Genomic DNA, 18,147 nt, shown 5'->3' on the forward strand with positions numbered 1-18,147 from the left:
ATCCAAATTCAGCCTTGGACTTTTGCAAAAAGGCCATAAATGGAAAGTGTGAGATTATGCTCTGACATAAGATAATGCTCTTAATGGAGGACTCACATACTTGCTCTTCCTTTGAAAGGATGGCATTTTAATATTGCTTTGCTGCCAGATGTTCATCTGGTTGCTGTGAAGTGATTCTTTTTTTTACTTTTTTAAAAAAGTTTAATTATACATAGTTTTCTCTGAGACAGGACTAAAAGGGAACCAAGAAGTTTTACTTGGTAGGAAAATTATTTTCAAAAAATTTCAGACTTGTCAAAAATTTGGTTTATGGAATTTTATTAGCTGCCCTAAATCTGTAATGCTAGGCTCTAACAGTGCTAAAAATCCTACATAGTTACTGACAAATGTGTGATCTTTTCACAGTCACACCACCTGCTGCCTGGAAAGCAGACTATCCACATAGAATGGTGAAGGCAGAACATTATCAACTGTATTTCCACTGTTCTTACTTCCTCTTGTCCCTTTCATAACTTGGCCTCTTCAGCCTTAATATTTCAAAGGCTTATGGTATAATAGAAACTGAAGATCTATATCAAAATGTAACACTTCTTTCATCCTTTGGAATAATTGAAGTTTTAGTGTAACCCCTCCATGTATATAAATTGGGAGGTGAAAAATGTGGCATGAAATTTCACAAATGTGGTTCAGGCCTATGTGGCTGCTACCTATCATTTAAGTGACAGTAATATGTTTCAACATCTTTCTACTTTACCCTCTACAATCATATGTCTTAAAATGGAACTATGAAATTTGCTAACCTGATATTCAGGATTCTGTTGAGATAAGGATATGTAATACTTTTAACTTGTTTGAAATTTTACAAAGACACTTACAATCCAAACAGCCTCTGTACAAGCAATGTGTGTTGAACACCAGCAGTGGGCTAGGCAGACAACCTTTGGGTGGCCTCAGCCTTAATCCTTGATGCAGCACCCAGCTTAATTGATGAGAAATGGAACTTATAATTTGGCTTCTTTGGTGCTGTTCATTATAAAAATTTTGTACTGGATTCACTGATGTCTTTTGATATTATAAAGAAGTGTTGTAGACTGGAGAAGATTTGCCTACAGTCTAAATATTTAATTGTGTCCAGAGCTTTGCAGAAAATTCTAAAGTTACTATATATATGTTTTCTTGAGCAATGGTTATACTAGGTAGAGAAATAATTCATGCAATTATAATAATGCCCAAAAAAGTGAGTTATTTGGAAAATACAGTCTGTTCAGGTAAGTTTACATCAGTAATCTGATATGTGATTAATGGTAAATTTTAAAATACAGGATACCCTGTTGGGCATAGGCCTTCTTATGATATAGTACAAGGGGGGGGTCCATTTAAAGTGGATTACCCTATCAGTGTTCTTCAAAATGCCCAATTGTTACCATACCAAAATCTTCAATTACATAACATTGTGTAGATGAATGAAATGTTGCATCTTCAATGAATAAAATATATATTTTGAGCACACTTTAACATTTTTTAAAATGATCAATACAAAAGAGTCCTGGCTAGTGGAGGATACATTTTGGTTAATAGAAAAGAATGATGAACTGCTTTGTTACCTGGCCCTCCTTTCTGGAAAAGCAAGGTCTGCATTAAACATCTTTTAGTCAATGTACTCAACACTCACTAAAACCTTTCACACTGGCTTGTCTGCCTAGTTTAAGGTACCTCTCACTTTTCTTCCACATTAAGCATTAAGAATTAAAATGTTTACAGTCTAAGAAAAAAGCCTTCAATACCAGTCAGCTTACGAGGTTTGCACAGTTTTCCCTAAAATATATACCTATTTTGTAATCTCTTTCAAAGCCAATTTTAGAAATCATTAATAGTAAAATTAGGTTTCTGTTCCCTGAATTGAAAAATCAAACATGTTCATCTTAAACACGATACATTGCTTCAGGAGAAATCAAAACATTTTTATTCAAATGATTCATGAACATGGATTCCTAACTAATGCAACCTGATGTAATTAAATATTGAGATGTAAATTCATTTCATAGACTTGTAATATTATTTAAAAATAAGGAATCTTGTTTTAAAATGTATCCTTACATAACCCTGGACATTTTATTATGATTTTATTATTTTTGTGGTTTCCAGCAACTATTGTTTGCTCCTAATGAGGCTCTTCTACATTTCTCCAGGAATTAAGTGAATATCTTGCCTTCTCTTAAACTGATGGGATTTTTATAAGTCCGTATTCTTGAAGATAACTACATGTCTATCTAAAAATCATTCAAATTTCATTATCCCTACCCAGGAAGTACCTCCCTGTGCTATTAGCCAATAGATCTGAAAGTGATGCAAGTGTCTCTAGTAAAGGAATTGATCATAGCTGAGTGAATGCTATCCTTGGTCAGGAAAAGAGATTGCTTTACAGCCTAGGATATTCTCTTTGAAGCATGACTATATGGTCCCTTGTACATCAGAGACAGAAATGTACTGGCAGTCCAGTGTGGTGGCTGGACAGAAGGTGGAGCATTTGGAGGTCATTTCTATATGTAATTAAGAGACTTGCAAGGGTTGGCCAGGTTTCTGCGCCCCCCCTCCCCCAATTCATCTTACAGCAGAGTGTGGATTATGCTTTTTACCTGTCAGGTTTTGCTTCTCATAGCAATTTTGAGACTATAGTAATCCAAGATCATTCTTTCTTTCCTTCCTCCCTCCCTCCCTCCCTCCCTCCCTTCCTCTCTCCCTCCTTTCTTTCCTTCTTTCTTTTTTATATAATGAAAAAATTTTCTAATACTCTGAGTCTGCCTACTGAAACATTTTGGCACCATTCATTTGTAGTGTGGACATTTTCTATAATTCATACTATATCCCGTTTAGTTGTTCTCACAGATACTGCTGTTTATAGAATAGTTGAGCTTGAACCATGCGAATGCCTAGAAATGTCAATGGTGGTGGCTTTATTGTTTTAACCAGATTCATTTTGCTAAGAAAAATAAAAGGACATTAAATACTTAAAGCCAGCCAGAATGGGGGAATAAGGACTTCTGAAAATTCTCCTCTCCATAAAGACAAGGAGAAAATTTGCAAAGATTGTCAGAATCAACTTTTTTCAGAACTCTGGAAATTAACCTCATAGCAACCCAAGGAATATTTATGCAAGAGAAATAGCTGAATCTCAGTAAGAACAGTAAGCTTTGTGGCATTTTAACTAGTCCTATTTCCATTCCCCCTGCCCATTTCCAGCTCTGCTTATCCTTGAAAACCAACAGTCCGTAATGTAGAAGCCACTGGAAGGGGCAGAGTGGGGTTGGAGCTTCTTCAAAGCCTCATTCCCAGAGAACTGTCTGGTGGTTCCCTGGAAGACCTCACTTGCAAGGCTGTCTTTATTTTTCTGATCAGAGCTTGCCTGGTATGAAAAGCCTTTTACACAGGGAAAAAAAAAAAATTTAATGAAAAAAAAAATCAGAAGCAGTTTTGGCTGCCTGAAGTAGTGAATAAACATTGGAGCAAACAACAGGCTAACCATAAACTTAAAAAAGGAAAAGCTGAGGAATGAGATATTCATAGAGGCTTTGGAAATGCTCTGCCATTCCTGGGAATTTAGATGGTCATGTGCATGCACATGCCAAAGACGTTGCTCAAGCCAAGGATTGTTACTCCTGTTCAGGAAAGACCTGGGAACCTCCTAAACTGCCACCTTAGGTTGATCTTGATGATCTGCCCAAGCAGAAATTGAAGGTGAAGGCAGAGCTGTCAACTTCCTGGCTGAGTGTTGAAGTGTGTCCCAACATGCACACAAAGCCGTCAGCAAAGACCGTGAGAGTTAACTGGTTTCAGGTGTTTAAGGAAATATCTGTCCAATCATTAGTTCACTAAGAAACTATCTGAGCAAGACTTCAGTGTCTATCTAATAGACTTTAAAGAATTAGTTCATATGACTTGCTAGATAAACAAAAACTAGCAACTACATCAAAACCTTGGCAAAGGGGTTAGTAAATCTAATTCCACAGTTATCCTATTATTTAAAATGTCCAGGGCTTCCCTGGTGGCGCAGTGGTTGGGAGTCCACCTACCGATGCAGGGGATGCGGGTTCGTGCCCCGGTCCAGGAAGATCTCACATGCCGCGGAGCGGCTGGTCCCGTGAGCCATGGCCGCTGAGCCTGCGCGTCTGGAGCCTGTGCTCCGCAAAGGGAGAGGCCACAGCAGTGAGAGGCCCGCATACCACAAAAAAAAAAAGTTTTCCTCAGAAAATTATGAGACATGTAAAGAAATAAGTATGTCCCATACACAGTGGAAAAAGTCAATAAACTGTACTTGAGGAAGTCCAAACATTGGAATTTGCAGGCAGAGACTTTAAAATCGGCTATTTAAAATATATTCAAATAACTAAAGTATGAAAATGATGTCTCACCGAATAGAAAGCATCAATAAAAGATAGGAATTATTTAAAAGTAACCATATATAAATTGTAGAGTTTAAATATAATAACTGAAATGAAAAATTCTCTAGAGATGCCCAACATCATCTGCCTGCCATTGAGCAGGCAGAAGAAAGAATCAGCAAACTTGAATATAAATCAATTGAGATTATGCAGGCTGAGGAACAGAAAGAAAAGAGAATGAAGAAAAATTAATAGAGCCTCAGAAACTCATGGGATACTATTAAGTGCACCAACATATGCATAATGGGAGTCAAATAAGGGGAGAAGAGAAAAAGAATATTTGAAAAAATAATAACCAAAGACTTCAAACTTTGATGAAAAATATTAATTTACATACCCAAGAAGCTCAATAAGACTGAAGCAGGATAAACTCAAATTCATGCCTGGACATATAATCATACTGTCCAAAGATAAAGACAAGGAGAATATCTTGAAAGCAGCGAGGGAGAATTGACTCAGATGCAAGGAATTCCCATCAGAAACTGTGGAGGCCAGAAGGCAGTGGGATGACATATTTGAAGTGCTGAAGTAAATGACTATCAAACAAGAATTTTGTATCCCCAAAACAATCCTTTGAAAATGAAGAAGAAATTAAGGCACTCCCAGATAAATAAAAACAAAATTCATCATTAGCAAGCCTGCCCTACAAGAAATAATTAAACAGAGTCCTTCAGGCTGCAATAAAAGGACAATAGACAGTAACTCAAATCCACATGAAGAAATAAAGAGCGATGATATTTACATAGGTAAATATGAAAGACCATAAATGCATTTTTTGTTCATAACTTTTTTACTCCTATCTGATTTAAGAGGCAACTCCATTAAAAAATTATAAATCTGTATTGATGGTCACAAAGTGAAAAAACACAGAATCTGTGTGACAATAACTGTACAAAGGAAGGGGGAGGGAACAAACCTATATGGGAACAAAATTTTTGTATACTACTGAAATTAAGTTGGTATTATTCCAAACTAGACTGCTGTATATTAAGATGTTAATTATAATCATCAGGGAAACCACTAAGAAAATAGCTAAATATGTAGTAAAAGATACAAATAGGGAATTAAAATGGCACACTAAAAAATATACAACAGAAGGCATGGAAGTAATGGAAGAATAGAGGAACAAAAAGACATAAGACATAGAAAACAAGTTGAAAGATGTCAGACTAAATCCTACCTTATCAGTAATCACATTAAATGTAAATGAATTAAACACTCCAATTAAAAGGTAGAAATGCCAGAATGGGTAAAAATCATGATCCAACTATGTGCTGCTTACAAATCAATAACACAAACAGTTTGAAAGTAAAAAGATGGAAAAAGATATACCATGCAAACTTAACAAAAAGGAAGCTGGAGTGGATATATTAATCTCAGACAAAAGAGACCTTAAGGCAAAAATTGTTACTAGAGAAAAAGACACTACATAACGATCAAAGGATCCGTCCATCAAGAAGACATAATCATGTACATATATGTACCTAACAACAGAGCTCCAAATACATGAAGCAAAAACTGATACAATTGATGGGAGAAATATCCAATTCAATAATAGCAGTTGGAGATTTCAGTGCCTCGCTTGCAATAATGGATAGGATAAGTAGAGAGAAGTCAACAAGGAAATAGAAGACTTGAACAACACTTTAAGCCAAGCACCCCTAAAAGACATACATAGAACAATCCACCCAACTACAGCATGTGCACATTCTTTTAAAGTGCATGTGGAACATTCCCTGGGGTAAATCATATGTTGGGTCATTTTGAAAGCCTCAATATTTTTAGTAGGATTGAAATCATACAAAGTATGTTCTCTGACCACAATAGAATGAAATTAGAAATAAAAAACAGAAGGAAATTTGAAAAATTTATAAATATATGGAAATTAGAACATTCCTAATTAACCAATGGGTGAAAGAAGAAATCACAATCATAGACTAATGTTTGCCTGGGTAGGGGGAGGGGAAAATGGGTTGTGACTGCTAATGGGTGTGGAGTTTCTTTTTGGGTGATGAAAATGGTCTGGAGTTAGATAGTAATGATGGTTGCACAACCTTGTGGATATACTAACAACCACTGAATTGCACACATTAAAGGGGTGACTTTTATGGTATGTGAATTATATCTCAATTTTAAACTCAAAGCCAGTGATGCAACTTACTTTACATATCTGTTAATGAACTATTTTTGGATAGACCAACAACCATTCCAGAAGCCATGAATGGAACTGCAGTCAGTGTGTCTGAAGTGGATGGAAACTCAGTATTAACACTCATCTGGTTTCAGAGTCTGTGCTCACTGGTTAACACCAGCATCAGGCCAAATCTATAGTAATTTAAAAATCCCAGTTGGTAAGGGTTCCAACTCAATCCATTGAGCAAACAGTCACCATTCCAGTGAGGGCTCCTCAAGGACTAAAGACCACTGAAAGTAAAACACCAAGAAATTAATGTGTTTGAAAATATAATCAAGTGGAAAATTCTGTAAAGTACTAGGAAGTACTGTTCTGTAAAGTACTTGGAAGTCATACTTGCTTTTTCCCCTGGTTTGCAACACTATGGTACCATTCATTTATTTTTAAAAAAAATTATTTATTTGGTTGTGCTGGGTCTTAGCTGCAGCAGGTGGGCTCCTTAGTTGTGGCATGTGAACTCTTGGTTGCAGCATGTATGTGGGATCTAGTTCCCTGACCAGGGATCAACCTGGGTCCCCAGCATCGGGAGCACGGAGTTTTAACCACTGTGCCACCAGGGAAGTGCCCTGGTACCATTCTTTATCTACAACAAAAATTTACAGGGAGGTATTATTTACTAAAGGTCATTTCATATCTTTTCAGCATAATTACAGATATATGTTTATTTTATAATGTATTAAAAAGTACCTCAATCTAAGGCTATTCATAATTCTCTGAAACTGATAAAAATCACTGTTAAATTTATTGACCAAACAATTACACCCACTTTGAGGGTATGCAGTCTAATTCAGTAGACCAAAATGATGTCTAGATTTTAAATAAAAAGATAGGGATTTTGTAATTGTATATAAGAAACAGGAGTCTTGCACTCTTCAGATTTATTTTCTTTATTTGTGGTTGATTGGTCTGGTAAAAAAGTTTAAGAGAAAAACCCAGTTGTAATATTATTAGTATGATCTTACTATTTGAAACAATCCAGGTAAATTGTGTTTTGAGTTATGACTAATGAGTCCTGAACATTGATTATATAATCCAATCATGCATAAAAGCACTTGGTAGACAGCCCTAAAATGAAAACCTGCTCTTTTTTATTTAAACCCAGTCTTCCTGCAAGAATTCTCTATCCATGTAATTTTCTTACAGCTTGTAATTCACATTAAAGTAGCCTTTTCTGATTACAAAAGCAACACTGCAGCCTAGAGAAAAGGTTGAAGAAAAAGCTGACCATCCCAATAATCCCCCCATATTTTGGTGAGTATTTGTCTATCTTTTCACTCTTTTCTATGAATGCTACACATACACTTGTGGGTTTACTTAAATGGCATCTTAGCATATATACTATTTTATAACTTGCTTTCTTCAACTAATATTTTGTGAAAATCCATATCAATAAAAATACATACATAATCACTGGCTGCACAGTATTACATTTCTACCAATACTATGTAATATATATATATTTAATATATTTTTAAACAAAAAAATTGTTTCCATTGTATTTGAAAATATCAATATTTTTTAGTTTCTTTATGTGGTACCAATTTATTTGGGAAGGCAGATGGGAGATTAATTTTTTTATAAGCAAGTATTAGATTGCTACTAGTTTTATAAATATACATCATCAGTTTAGCTCTTTTCAACTAGAGCAGTCTTGGAAAATTTTAACCTTTTATTTAGTGTCAAATTCATTGTGACTAGAGCCCAGAAGTAGGATTTAATTCAAAATGTACTTTTATTTGTGTAACTGTCTAGTATGCCACGACCACTTACAGTTTTCAGTAAAGAGATTTCCCCCAAAACGTTTCCATTCGGCATATTTTCTCTAGAACAACAACAAAAAATGATCTGGGATTTGATCAATTAAGCTTTTGTTTAATATTAAATTCAAAACATTGCTTACATCAGATTCGCAGCCAAAATATTTATAGTTAGCATAATAATCTGGGATCACTGCAAAAATAAGAATATGGGATACAGCTTTAGTTAAAACAAGCAGCTCACAGAAAGAAATGTGTTAATGCCAATGAGAAAATGGCATCGAAAAAGACTAGGGTAGCAGCAGGAGGGGCAGGGCGTGTGTCAGCTGCAGAGGAGCAAACCAAACCCTTTGGGGGAGTTTTCGTGGCTCACAGCCAAGTGGCTGAGGAACTCTGCAGACTTAGGAAGTGTGAAGAGTGAAGACATAAGGGTCGAGGAGAAAAGAAAGGGGGTGGGGGTGGGGAATGATGAAAAATACCACTGCTTCAGGAAGAAGGCATTACTTAAAAGTGAGCATAATTTTACCAGTACCTGTGTTTTCTTTCCATCCTCTTTTGCTTTAACAATATGCACATTGCTTAGGGAAACAGAATCCAAATTTAAGCAAAGAAATTGAATTTGATACTGTCGGTATTCTCCTCTGCCTCTAGCAAACCAGCGCTACTATGACCCGACTCACAGTGCCCTGGTTTTTTCGGTGCCAGGCGTTCACCTCCCGGCAGCAGACCCGAGATGCTCATCGGCGAGGGAGTGGGTGGCTGCAGTGTGTCTTGATGGCTATGGTGGTCGTAGTTCCTCTGAAGAACTTAGGAAACCTAGACTGAAAGTGAGCGCATCTCTCTTTCCTGTAGGAGGCTGAGCCAAGTGAAGATCTGAAGATGAAGGGAAGGCCCGAAGTTCTCACATCGTTAAAGAAGAAATGGTGCCTGATCCTTCACAAAAAGTCCCTGGACTTGCAGTGTTTGGCAGAGGAAGAGATATGGAGAAATACTGAAACTTATTCTAAAGGTAAACATGGAAATGTGAGATTAAAGAGCAGAATCATCTGATACCACAAATATCAAGAAGAAAGCAAGAAATGACTTGATTATCGCCTGTGCCTGTGGCCACCCCAAGGAGTTGTCTTCACATGCCACCTTCCTTTGGGACAGTCCTGCCCAGTCCCATATCTTTGCGTGGATCTCACTGATGTGTCTGAATTGGCAAACTCACCTCAAAGGATGTGGAAAATTCCTTAAATAGAATTCATCACGTCCTGCCCCACCTCACCCTCAGGTTTCTCACAGGTTCCTTCTCAGCCTCTGCCAAAATTGTAGATAATCTGTGCAAGCGTGGATAATTTCTACTTTGGATCAGTTACTCCCTTTCTGTTAGATGATTCCCATTATTTGTAGATAAATATTTTAATGATCTTAACCAGGAGTTGTAGGGGCCATAAACTGCAAACTGCATTTTCCACTTTACCAATATTAAAATCACCTTTATTCTACTTGTATACAAAGAACCTTCTAGAAAAATCTGATATTTCATTTTGCACCACTTTTATGTCACGTTTTTTTCTAAAGTCTTAAAGATCCAATGTAGCTAGCTAGAGCCTTCATCTGAAAACATGCCATCTGGTACTTCATCACAGTAAGCTGCTGAGACACTGCACACTTCATAGTTTTAGTTAGACGAATGCTTTCTTTTTCAACCTGCAGCTTTATCATAACAAAAACTTTAATGTTATTTTTACTATTTGAAGTAACATATAAAACATTCACCTCTTAAGTGATATCATGGTGCCTCTCAATAAAAGAAAAAATCCAAATGAAACCCAAATCTAGGAAGGGAGCCCACCTAGACCAGCAAAACCAGAGGGAATTGAAAAAAAGATGTTCAGTGTACACCAAGTTTGTAAAACATTAAAAAAAATTCTCCTCCCAATCCTAGCCCACCTGTACTTAGGAAGAAAGAAGGCAGGGTATACATAATGAATGAATAGAATAAATAGCTATGGTGTTGATGACATGTGTAGAAACAACCGGTCATGCTTTTAGACCCATGAAGTCAATTCTCTAACTATGTTTTGCCCTACATAGAGGTTTAAGAATATTCAGACATGTATCTGTTACACAAAATAATCACTTCAGTTCTAAAAATACTCTCCTGCTACTAAATTTTTTTAAAACAAAAAGTGCAGCAGAAAAGCTTAATTAAACTTGCTGGTTGTTAAAGCTCTGCTTACTGAAAAAAATATACTATTCTTAGAGTCCCACAGTCCAATTGCAAGAAACAACTAATATATTTTCAGTCAAGAAATAGTTCCTGTCTTATGCTTAGCACTGAGGCCACTGGATGGGATTTTTAATTGCGTAAACCCAAGACTGTCCTGGGCAGCTGAAGAGAACTCTGTTCCGCTAGTAACATCATCCTCGGGAGAGGGGAACTGAACAGAGGCCAAATTCCTCCAGGAAATTTGGGACTAGTTGAAACCATTCTACTCCACCTTGCTTTGATGATGGGATTGATGATAAGTTTTCATTTTTCAGCACCTGGTGTTAACATCACAGGTTTCACAGCTCCAAAGCAACAACAAAGAACTAAAACATCATTTACAGATTGGCAACATGTTCCAGAGCCCACAGGGGAGCAGAATGTAGCAGGGTGAGGAGAGAAACTTGGTTCCCTATTCCAGAATTTACAAATGAGAAAAGCCACACAAGACAGGAAAGAAGCATGTTGTTTGGGGCTCTGGGAAAAGAGACCAACAGGCAGGGCCAGGTTGGCTTTGAGTAGATTCAAAGGCTGTGCCCCCAAGAGATGCAGCCTGGGGACAGCACCTTGTCCCCCAGGCATCAGGCTTGGCTAAGACCCTAATAAACTCCACTGGGTTTCAGGCCCTCTCCTCTGTCAGGCTCCGTGCCATGCAGGGCACAAGTTGGTATGGGAATCTGCACAGTTCCAACATCAGAAGGAAACCAAGACTTTCCGGCAGTCTAAACAACTAGCCAGAACCGCATAACAATACAGCAAAGAATGATCTTCGGTCCTGAGAGATTGGGAGGGCCACATTTGTTATAAGAGGAAAGCGGTACCAAAGGAAAATTAGTAGAACTGTCTTCACAGTCTAATTGTGAAAGGGGTTGAAGTTAAAACTCCGCCCATTCATTCACTCCCAGGAAACACCTTTGAAGTGGCAGGTCCTGTGCTAGGCTCTGGGGATTCAAGGGTGAACAATACAGAGCTGCGGTCTGCCTTCAGGGAGCTGGTATTCTAGTGAAGAAAATAGACAGCAAACATAAACATACCAAAATGGATGGTTACAAAGAACGGCAAGTGCCAGGAAAGGGGCTGCATGGGGCAGATGTGGCTCCTGAGTTGCAAAGATTTGAAGCAGCCTGTCGTGGAGGAGTTGGGGGAACAAGGTCCAGGCAGAGGTCTACCTCCCGATGGCTCTGCAGCAGGGAAGCAGCACGGGTGCGTTCCGGGACTGAGGAAGACCAGCAATGGGCACGCTGGGCAGAGAGGCCAAGGGCTGGCACGGAAGCAGGACCCTAGGGTGTGGCAGCTGCGCTTTGCTGCTAAAGCCATCAGGTTTTCTCCCCAGGGATAACGAGAAGCTGTGACATGTCTGGGGGAAGTTGACATTCGTCCCACTTCTCGATGTGATTCCCTGGAGAATGGGTTGGAGGCAGCTGAGGGTGGAAAGTGGACAGAGGCCCACTGGAATTCACTGTGGCCTAGGGGGAGGGGTGGCCGTGGCTTGGATTCACCGGATTGGAGATGGGAGAAATGGTCGGAGGAGAAGGTAAACCAGGCAGGACTGGAGATGAGGAATGGAGAGGGGAAGACAGGTGCCCAGGTTTCTACTAAGTCTCCCAATTCCCGTTCCATCTCCATCTTGCCTCCACCACCCTCTGACACTGCTCTCAGAGGTGGCTGACAGCCCGCCTCCCCTGCTGCAGTTGCCCACCCTCCCATCTTCTTCTGCATCACCAGTGGTCTTCACCTCATTGACCCGCCTCTCCTTGAACTCGGGCCCAACAGGCCCCTCCTCCTACCTCTCTATGTCTCTGGCTCCTCCTTCTCTGTCTCCGCCTTGAGTCAACACAGTCCCGAGGTGGCCCATAGCTCCCACCATCACCTTGAAGAAGGGGCTTTCTCAATACCCCGAGGTGGCCTGACCATGCCCCTGAGGCCAGGCTTGACCACACCCCAGGTGGCCTGACCACACGCCCCAGGCCTCCTGGGGCGTGCCTCAGGAGCTTCATGAAAGCTCTACAGCCCATTAAAACAGGTTGTGGTGATGGCCGCACAACTCTGTAAGTACACCGGTAACCTCTGAATTCTACACTGAAGGGGGTGAGTTTATGGTACGTAAATTATACTTCATGAAGCTTTAAGAAACAGACAAAAGAAAAAGCCCAACAGCACTCCTCTCGGGCCCCAGCCCTAACCTCCACATCCATGCCTTGTCATCAGGGAGCCACTACTGGCCTCCAGCATGAGTCATGCTTGAGTCCTCCCTCTAACTAGCCTCCCAAGTCCAGAAAGTTGCCAGAGTCAGCCAACTCTCATCCACCAGTATTTCTGCAACCCAGGCAGCCCCTCATCACCATCCCGCCCGAGCCCCCACTGAGCCCTTCAGGACTCTCCAGTCAGAGGTTCGCAGCCTAGGCACCGCCACCTAGGGCATGTTTGGCTCTTTTGGGGGGTGCTTTGGGCCGTCACATGGGTCTGAGGCACTTGGCACTAGTAGGTGGGGGAAAGGATGTGTGACATCTTCATATGACAAATTGTCCCCTGTCCTACAGTACTTCAGAATGAATGTCCCATCCACGTTCTCTTACATACAGATAAGTCTTGCCTTCCTAAACTAAGTCATTCTTGTATCGACCTGATCTGCTTTTTGTTTTCCTGAATTTCTTATACAGAGTGGCTGCTGATCCTCTTATTTTCTTAAATTCAAAATTACTTAATCTAGATGTCAGCAACGGTGGACCTCACTGTGCCTTTATGATTCGGGAGCAGGGCACTCTACAAACTGTGTGGCTGGGACCCGGGCCCCTTCTTCCAATGAGGGGGGCCACCCCCAGGCTCAGGCTCCTCTGGGACAGGTGGTTTCTCCACACCTTTCCTGGGCCCAGGTCTCTAGTGGCCAGGTAGCTGGCGTTTCCAGCCTACTCCTCCTGCACACAGCTGGCACCACAAAGCAGGCTTGCTGGTACCAAGTGGTCCAGGCATTCCCCTGTGACAGGGCTGCCTTCTCACATAGGCCCTATGAAAAAGGAGAATAACAGAGGCAGGAAGCCTTCACTGGGACATCTACCCAGCAGCCCGCCCTGCCCTACTCTGTGCCATGCAGGAGGGCAGGTCGTGCCTCCCCCTTTCTTGCTGAGTCTGGCTTTGTAAAGACCCACATCCCCGGGGAAGGCCTATTCCTTACCCAATCCAGTGACAGTGACAGTGTGGAGTCCAGTCTGCGCCCTGGGACTCACGCAGCCACCCTTTGCTTACTCTTTGCTCACTCTGCTCTCTGGGTCAGATGCCTTTGGACCTCTTCACTTTCCCCTCCTCAGGGCAAGCGTCCCTGCTCACCACTGCCAGTGAGCAGCAAGCTCTCTTCTCTGACTCTTGTGACATTTTATTCCTAGTTCTCTGATGCTATAGATGACTTCCTTCTTTACGTATGAGGGTCCCATTCCTCCCAATGCAGTCCTTCCCATGCAGTCTATGATGAGTGACTGTCTGAGTGACTTTCAGGTCCTATCTTTCTAGAAATGTTTACCGAGCATCTATGATATTTAAGATACTATTCTATGCCCTGCAGGGATACATACATAGGGAACATGGCCGGTGCCTTTGAGAAGTTCATAATATATTCATTTACAGCCCTTGGAGTGAAAAGACATTAGTAGAAAAGGGAAATGGAGAGAGGTAAGGGACCACATTATAATCAAATAAGGATAAACATCACCCTGTTCACATCCACTGTTTGTTCCAGGCAGGGACATTGTGAGGCGGTGACTGGGGCCCGGGGACTGGGTGCTGGCCATAGCAGTCCTCTCCAGGAACTCCCCTCCAAGCTCGGTAAAAACAAGATTCCATCCTGCAGGCCTGATGAGGTCCCAGAATGTCCCCTCAATACTTCCCTCTGCTGCTGGACTAGAGAAAGCAGTTCACCTGGGGAGGAAGAAGTGGGCTGACGAGACTCCCTGGGGTCCCCACTTTTTAAGAAAGAGTCTTAAAAAGAAGTCCTGATTCTTACCCAGTTCCTTTCTAAGATGGGGAGCTGCCTCTGGCCATGAGGGAAGCCCAACTGCCATTGCTTCAGACTGTGGTCCCACGGTAATGGGGAGAAGAAAGAGGCTCTTCCAGGCCACAGAGCCTTGGGGAAAAGGAGCCCATGAGACCACACTCCTGGGAGACTCCAAAGATCAGACATGTCTTGTCCAAAATGAATGAATGAATGAAGGGATTGGATGGCAACCTAAGTGCAGTGAGATGAAATGACGCCCCAGTGCTGGGAGTGGGTTCTGGCTTCTGGCTCTCCACCCTCTCCCCATCCCACAGGTTGCTTCTGACAGAGCAAGAGGGTGGGTCCGGCCCGGGAGAGGGGAGGAGATACCCCAGGAGCCTTGTGCTCTGTTCTTATTTGGCAAACATTGCCATTTCCAGCCAACGAAGCTGGGTAGGCTGTGGCTGGAGTAATTGATCGTGACATGGTCAGGGAGCAAAAGGCACCTGTGCTCATTTCTGAGAAGTGAGCAAGTATAGACACTTTTCTTGGGCCAGGTGACTCTTGCAGACATGAAATGGTGGCATCAATCTTTCTTCTTAAAATAAACAACTCTTGCTCATAAAAATCATTCTTGTGCCTAAAAGTGTTTCGATCAAAAAATGTGTTCTTTGTTCTGAGGCATTCAATTGGCCTGACAGGGCCAGGGGTTGTGATAAGAATGTCCATCCTTGCCCTGAAAGCAATGGCCAGCCTTCCAGGTGCTGGACAGGGCCCTCCCAGGTCTCCCCGGGCTCCCTGCCACTCTGTGGCTTGAATGTGCCAGGGTGAGTGTTTGAAAAATAAAGACTCCTTCCAACTGAAGAATAGAACAGACTTGGTGATACTTCTGCAGACAAGAAAGAGTCTTAAAAAAAAAAGAGTCCTGATTCTTACCCAGACCCAAGCTAGAAAACTGAATGATTCCATGAGCTCAACTTGCCCTCCTCAACCTCTCTGCCTACACCTGTAGCCTCAAATTGGGCATATCCCCACCTTGCATCCAGTATGTTGCTCTGAGGAAGTTTCCAGTCACTCCAGGTGGACAGTTGGGACCAGATGGACAAGGATACACACACGGAGGCACCAGGAGTGGGGAGACAGTGCATAGATCTGGACGTGTTCTGCCCTCCCATCCGAGTCAGGTGCACTGTCTGGGGCCTTGCCTGCTCTGCCCCATGTCACACCCCCTCTCAACATCGGAGCCAGCCAGGCAGCAGGTCTGTGGAGAAGGAAGTCCATCCTATGTGAACACCCTGCCTGAGGGGGTCACCACTTGGTTGGGACCTCAAGTGACACAAGTAAAGGCCCATGGTGAACAGCTAAAGAGTAGCTGCTTCTAGCCACAGGCTAGAGAGGATTCAGAGAGGCCCTTTGATGTCTACCCCCAAGACCTACCCTGGGCCCCACGTGCCTACCCTGGAAACCTGCATTTATTAAGTAACAGCTTTTTTATTGTTCCATTTTTCTTGATAATCTTCTAACAGAGACTCAGGTCAGGCTGAGCCTCCGGGTTGATTTAAATCCCTTGTAAAGCAGATGCGCACGGCCTCTGTGCGATGCTTCCCGAGCCCCTGCCTCCCCTTTGCTGACTTCTTTGGCCCAGGACCCAGTTCAGAAGTGCTCCTCTGAGCTTCAAGGGCCTGGCCCTGGAGCCCGAGAACCTAGGTAGCTGCTAAAGGGAGGGCTGAGCCATCCCGCGGGCCAGGCAGTGCCGACTCCAGAGGTGGCACTCCCCAAGTCCTGTCCCCCAGCTCCTCCACGTTCTGTGTCCCCAGTATCTAGAGGCACCCTTTGCCTTGGCTGGAGGGGACATGGCTCTGCAGTCAGACAGCACGTGTTCAACCAGCCCAGCTGCGCCCTTTGGCCTCTCCAAGCCTCCTTTCCTTGCCTAGTGAAAGGGGGCCATGAAGAGCTGCTCCAAGGATTTCCTCAGAGTCATGAAATATGCCTGGTATCTCACAGGGACTGAAAAGGAAACCTTCTTCCCCCAACCCCCCTCCTCCTGCCCACTCACACCCTCTCTTGGGTTCAGCTCAATATTTCTGTGTCCCTGGAGCTGACTTAGGTTGGGAGGGGTGGCATAGGAAAGCCCTTCTCCTGTTCCCAAGGGGATCACACTTTCAAGACCCAATTCCAGCCTCCACTCAACTCACACAGGCATCCAGCTTGCCGCTGCCTTTCCTCTCCTCGTGGCTCCGGGCCCAGCTGGAGACGCTTGGCTCTGACGCACTTCAGACTGCTGACACAAGTTACTTGGATGCCTTTAAACCCAAAACAAGGTCAGACATCAAACCGCATCTCCCTCTGCAGCCAGGCCTCCATTCCCACCAACCTCGGGAAGGACTTGGAGAGAATAAAAATATTAGTGGCGGAATTCATATCATACCCACCCAAGACTCCAGCCCCTGCAACAGAGGCAGCCTCTCTTGTGAATGTGTTCTGGAATTTCTCTGTTTATTTGTCATACGTTTACATACAGAAAGTTCCATGTATAACACGGTATGGTATGGCTTCAATGGGCATTTCACTAAAACTGCATTTCTGAGATGGAGCCTGTCAATCCGTTTTGCACGTGGGTTTCCTGAGCTCCTGGCCGCTGCCTGCAGCCCCAGAAAGGATCAGCATTTGCTGACTCCGGGGCTGTGTGTCTGGCCAAGGAACCCTTTTCCTTCTATTCCACAACATGATCACTTTGGTGATAATGTCCCTTAAAGAAATAAAAAGCAAGGCACGTTTGCCCAATTTTAAGTTGAGCAGGCTCTGTGTGTGGCATTAGGCAGCAGAAAGGTATTCAGTGCCAGCCAACACTTAAATGACACTGTTTCCCACTCTGGGTCGTGACGTTGGCCCTGGCACCGTGAATAGCACCCGTGCCTAATGCCAGCGAGGAGCAAAGGGAACCTGGGAGCCCAGGGTGGGCTGGAGGATGATGCTGTACCTGCTTCTCTCACCTTTCCAGCTGCTGTATTGTTGTTTAAATGCACCTTTAATCTGGACTCATCAAAATCATCACTGAGAACACAAGTCTGACAGGCAGCAGGGGTTCCAGGCCATCGACCTCCTGATAGTGGGGCCCCACTTAACAGGAAATCCTTCCAGAATGGCTCTATTGTAAATGCCCCTCGAAGCTGGGAGATATTAGCAGGGGGGCCCCAGGTCCTGCTCCAGGGCTTTGTGAAAGAGGCACCCAAAGCCACTGTCTGCTCTCTGACCCTGTCTCTCTCTCTCTCTCTGGCTTTGGCCTCCAGGTCATCAGGACACACCATACCGGAAAGATCCATGGCAGGACACAAGCTAGGACACAAGCGAGCTTAATTGCTCAGCCTCTGAGGTAAAGGACCAACCTGAGCTGGAGAGCTCGATTTTGGGGGGCTTGCCTCCTTTTTGATTAATTTCCTCCCCTTTTAGACCTGGGGTCCATCTGTCCATTGCTCACCAGCCTCTGCCCCCCATCCCCTTCCCCAGGCCTGTCCCAAGCATCCCTGCTTCAGTGC

This window comes from Globicephala melas, chromosome 2, assembly GCF_963455315.2.
Source record: "Globicephala melas chromosome 2, mGloMel1.2, whole genome shotgun sequence".
Lineage (NCBI taxonomy): Eukaryota > Metazoa > Chordata > Mammalia > Artiodactyla > Delphinidae > Globicephala > Globicephala melas.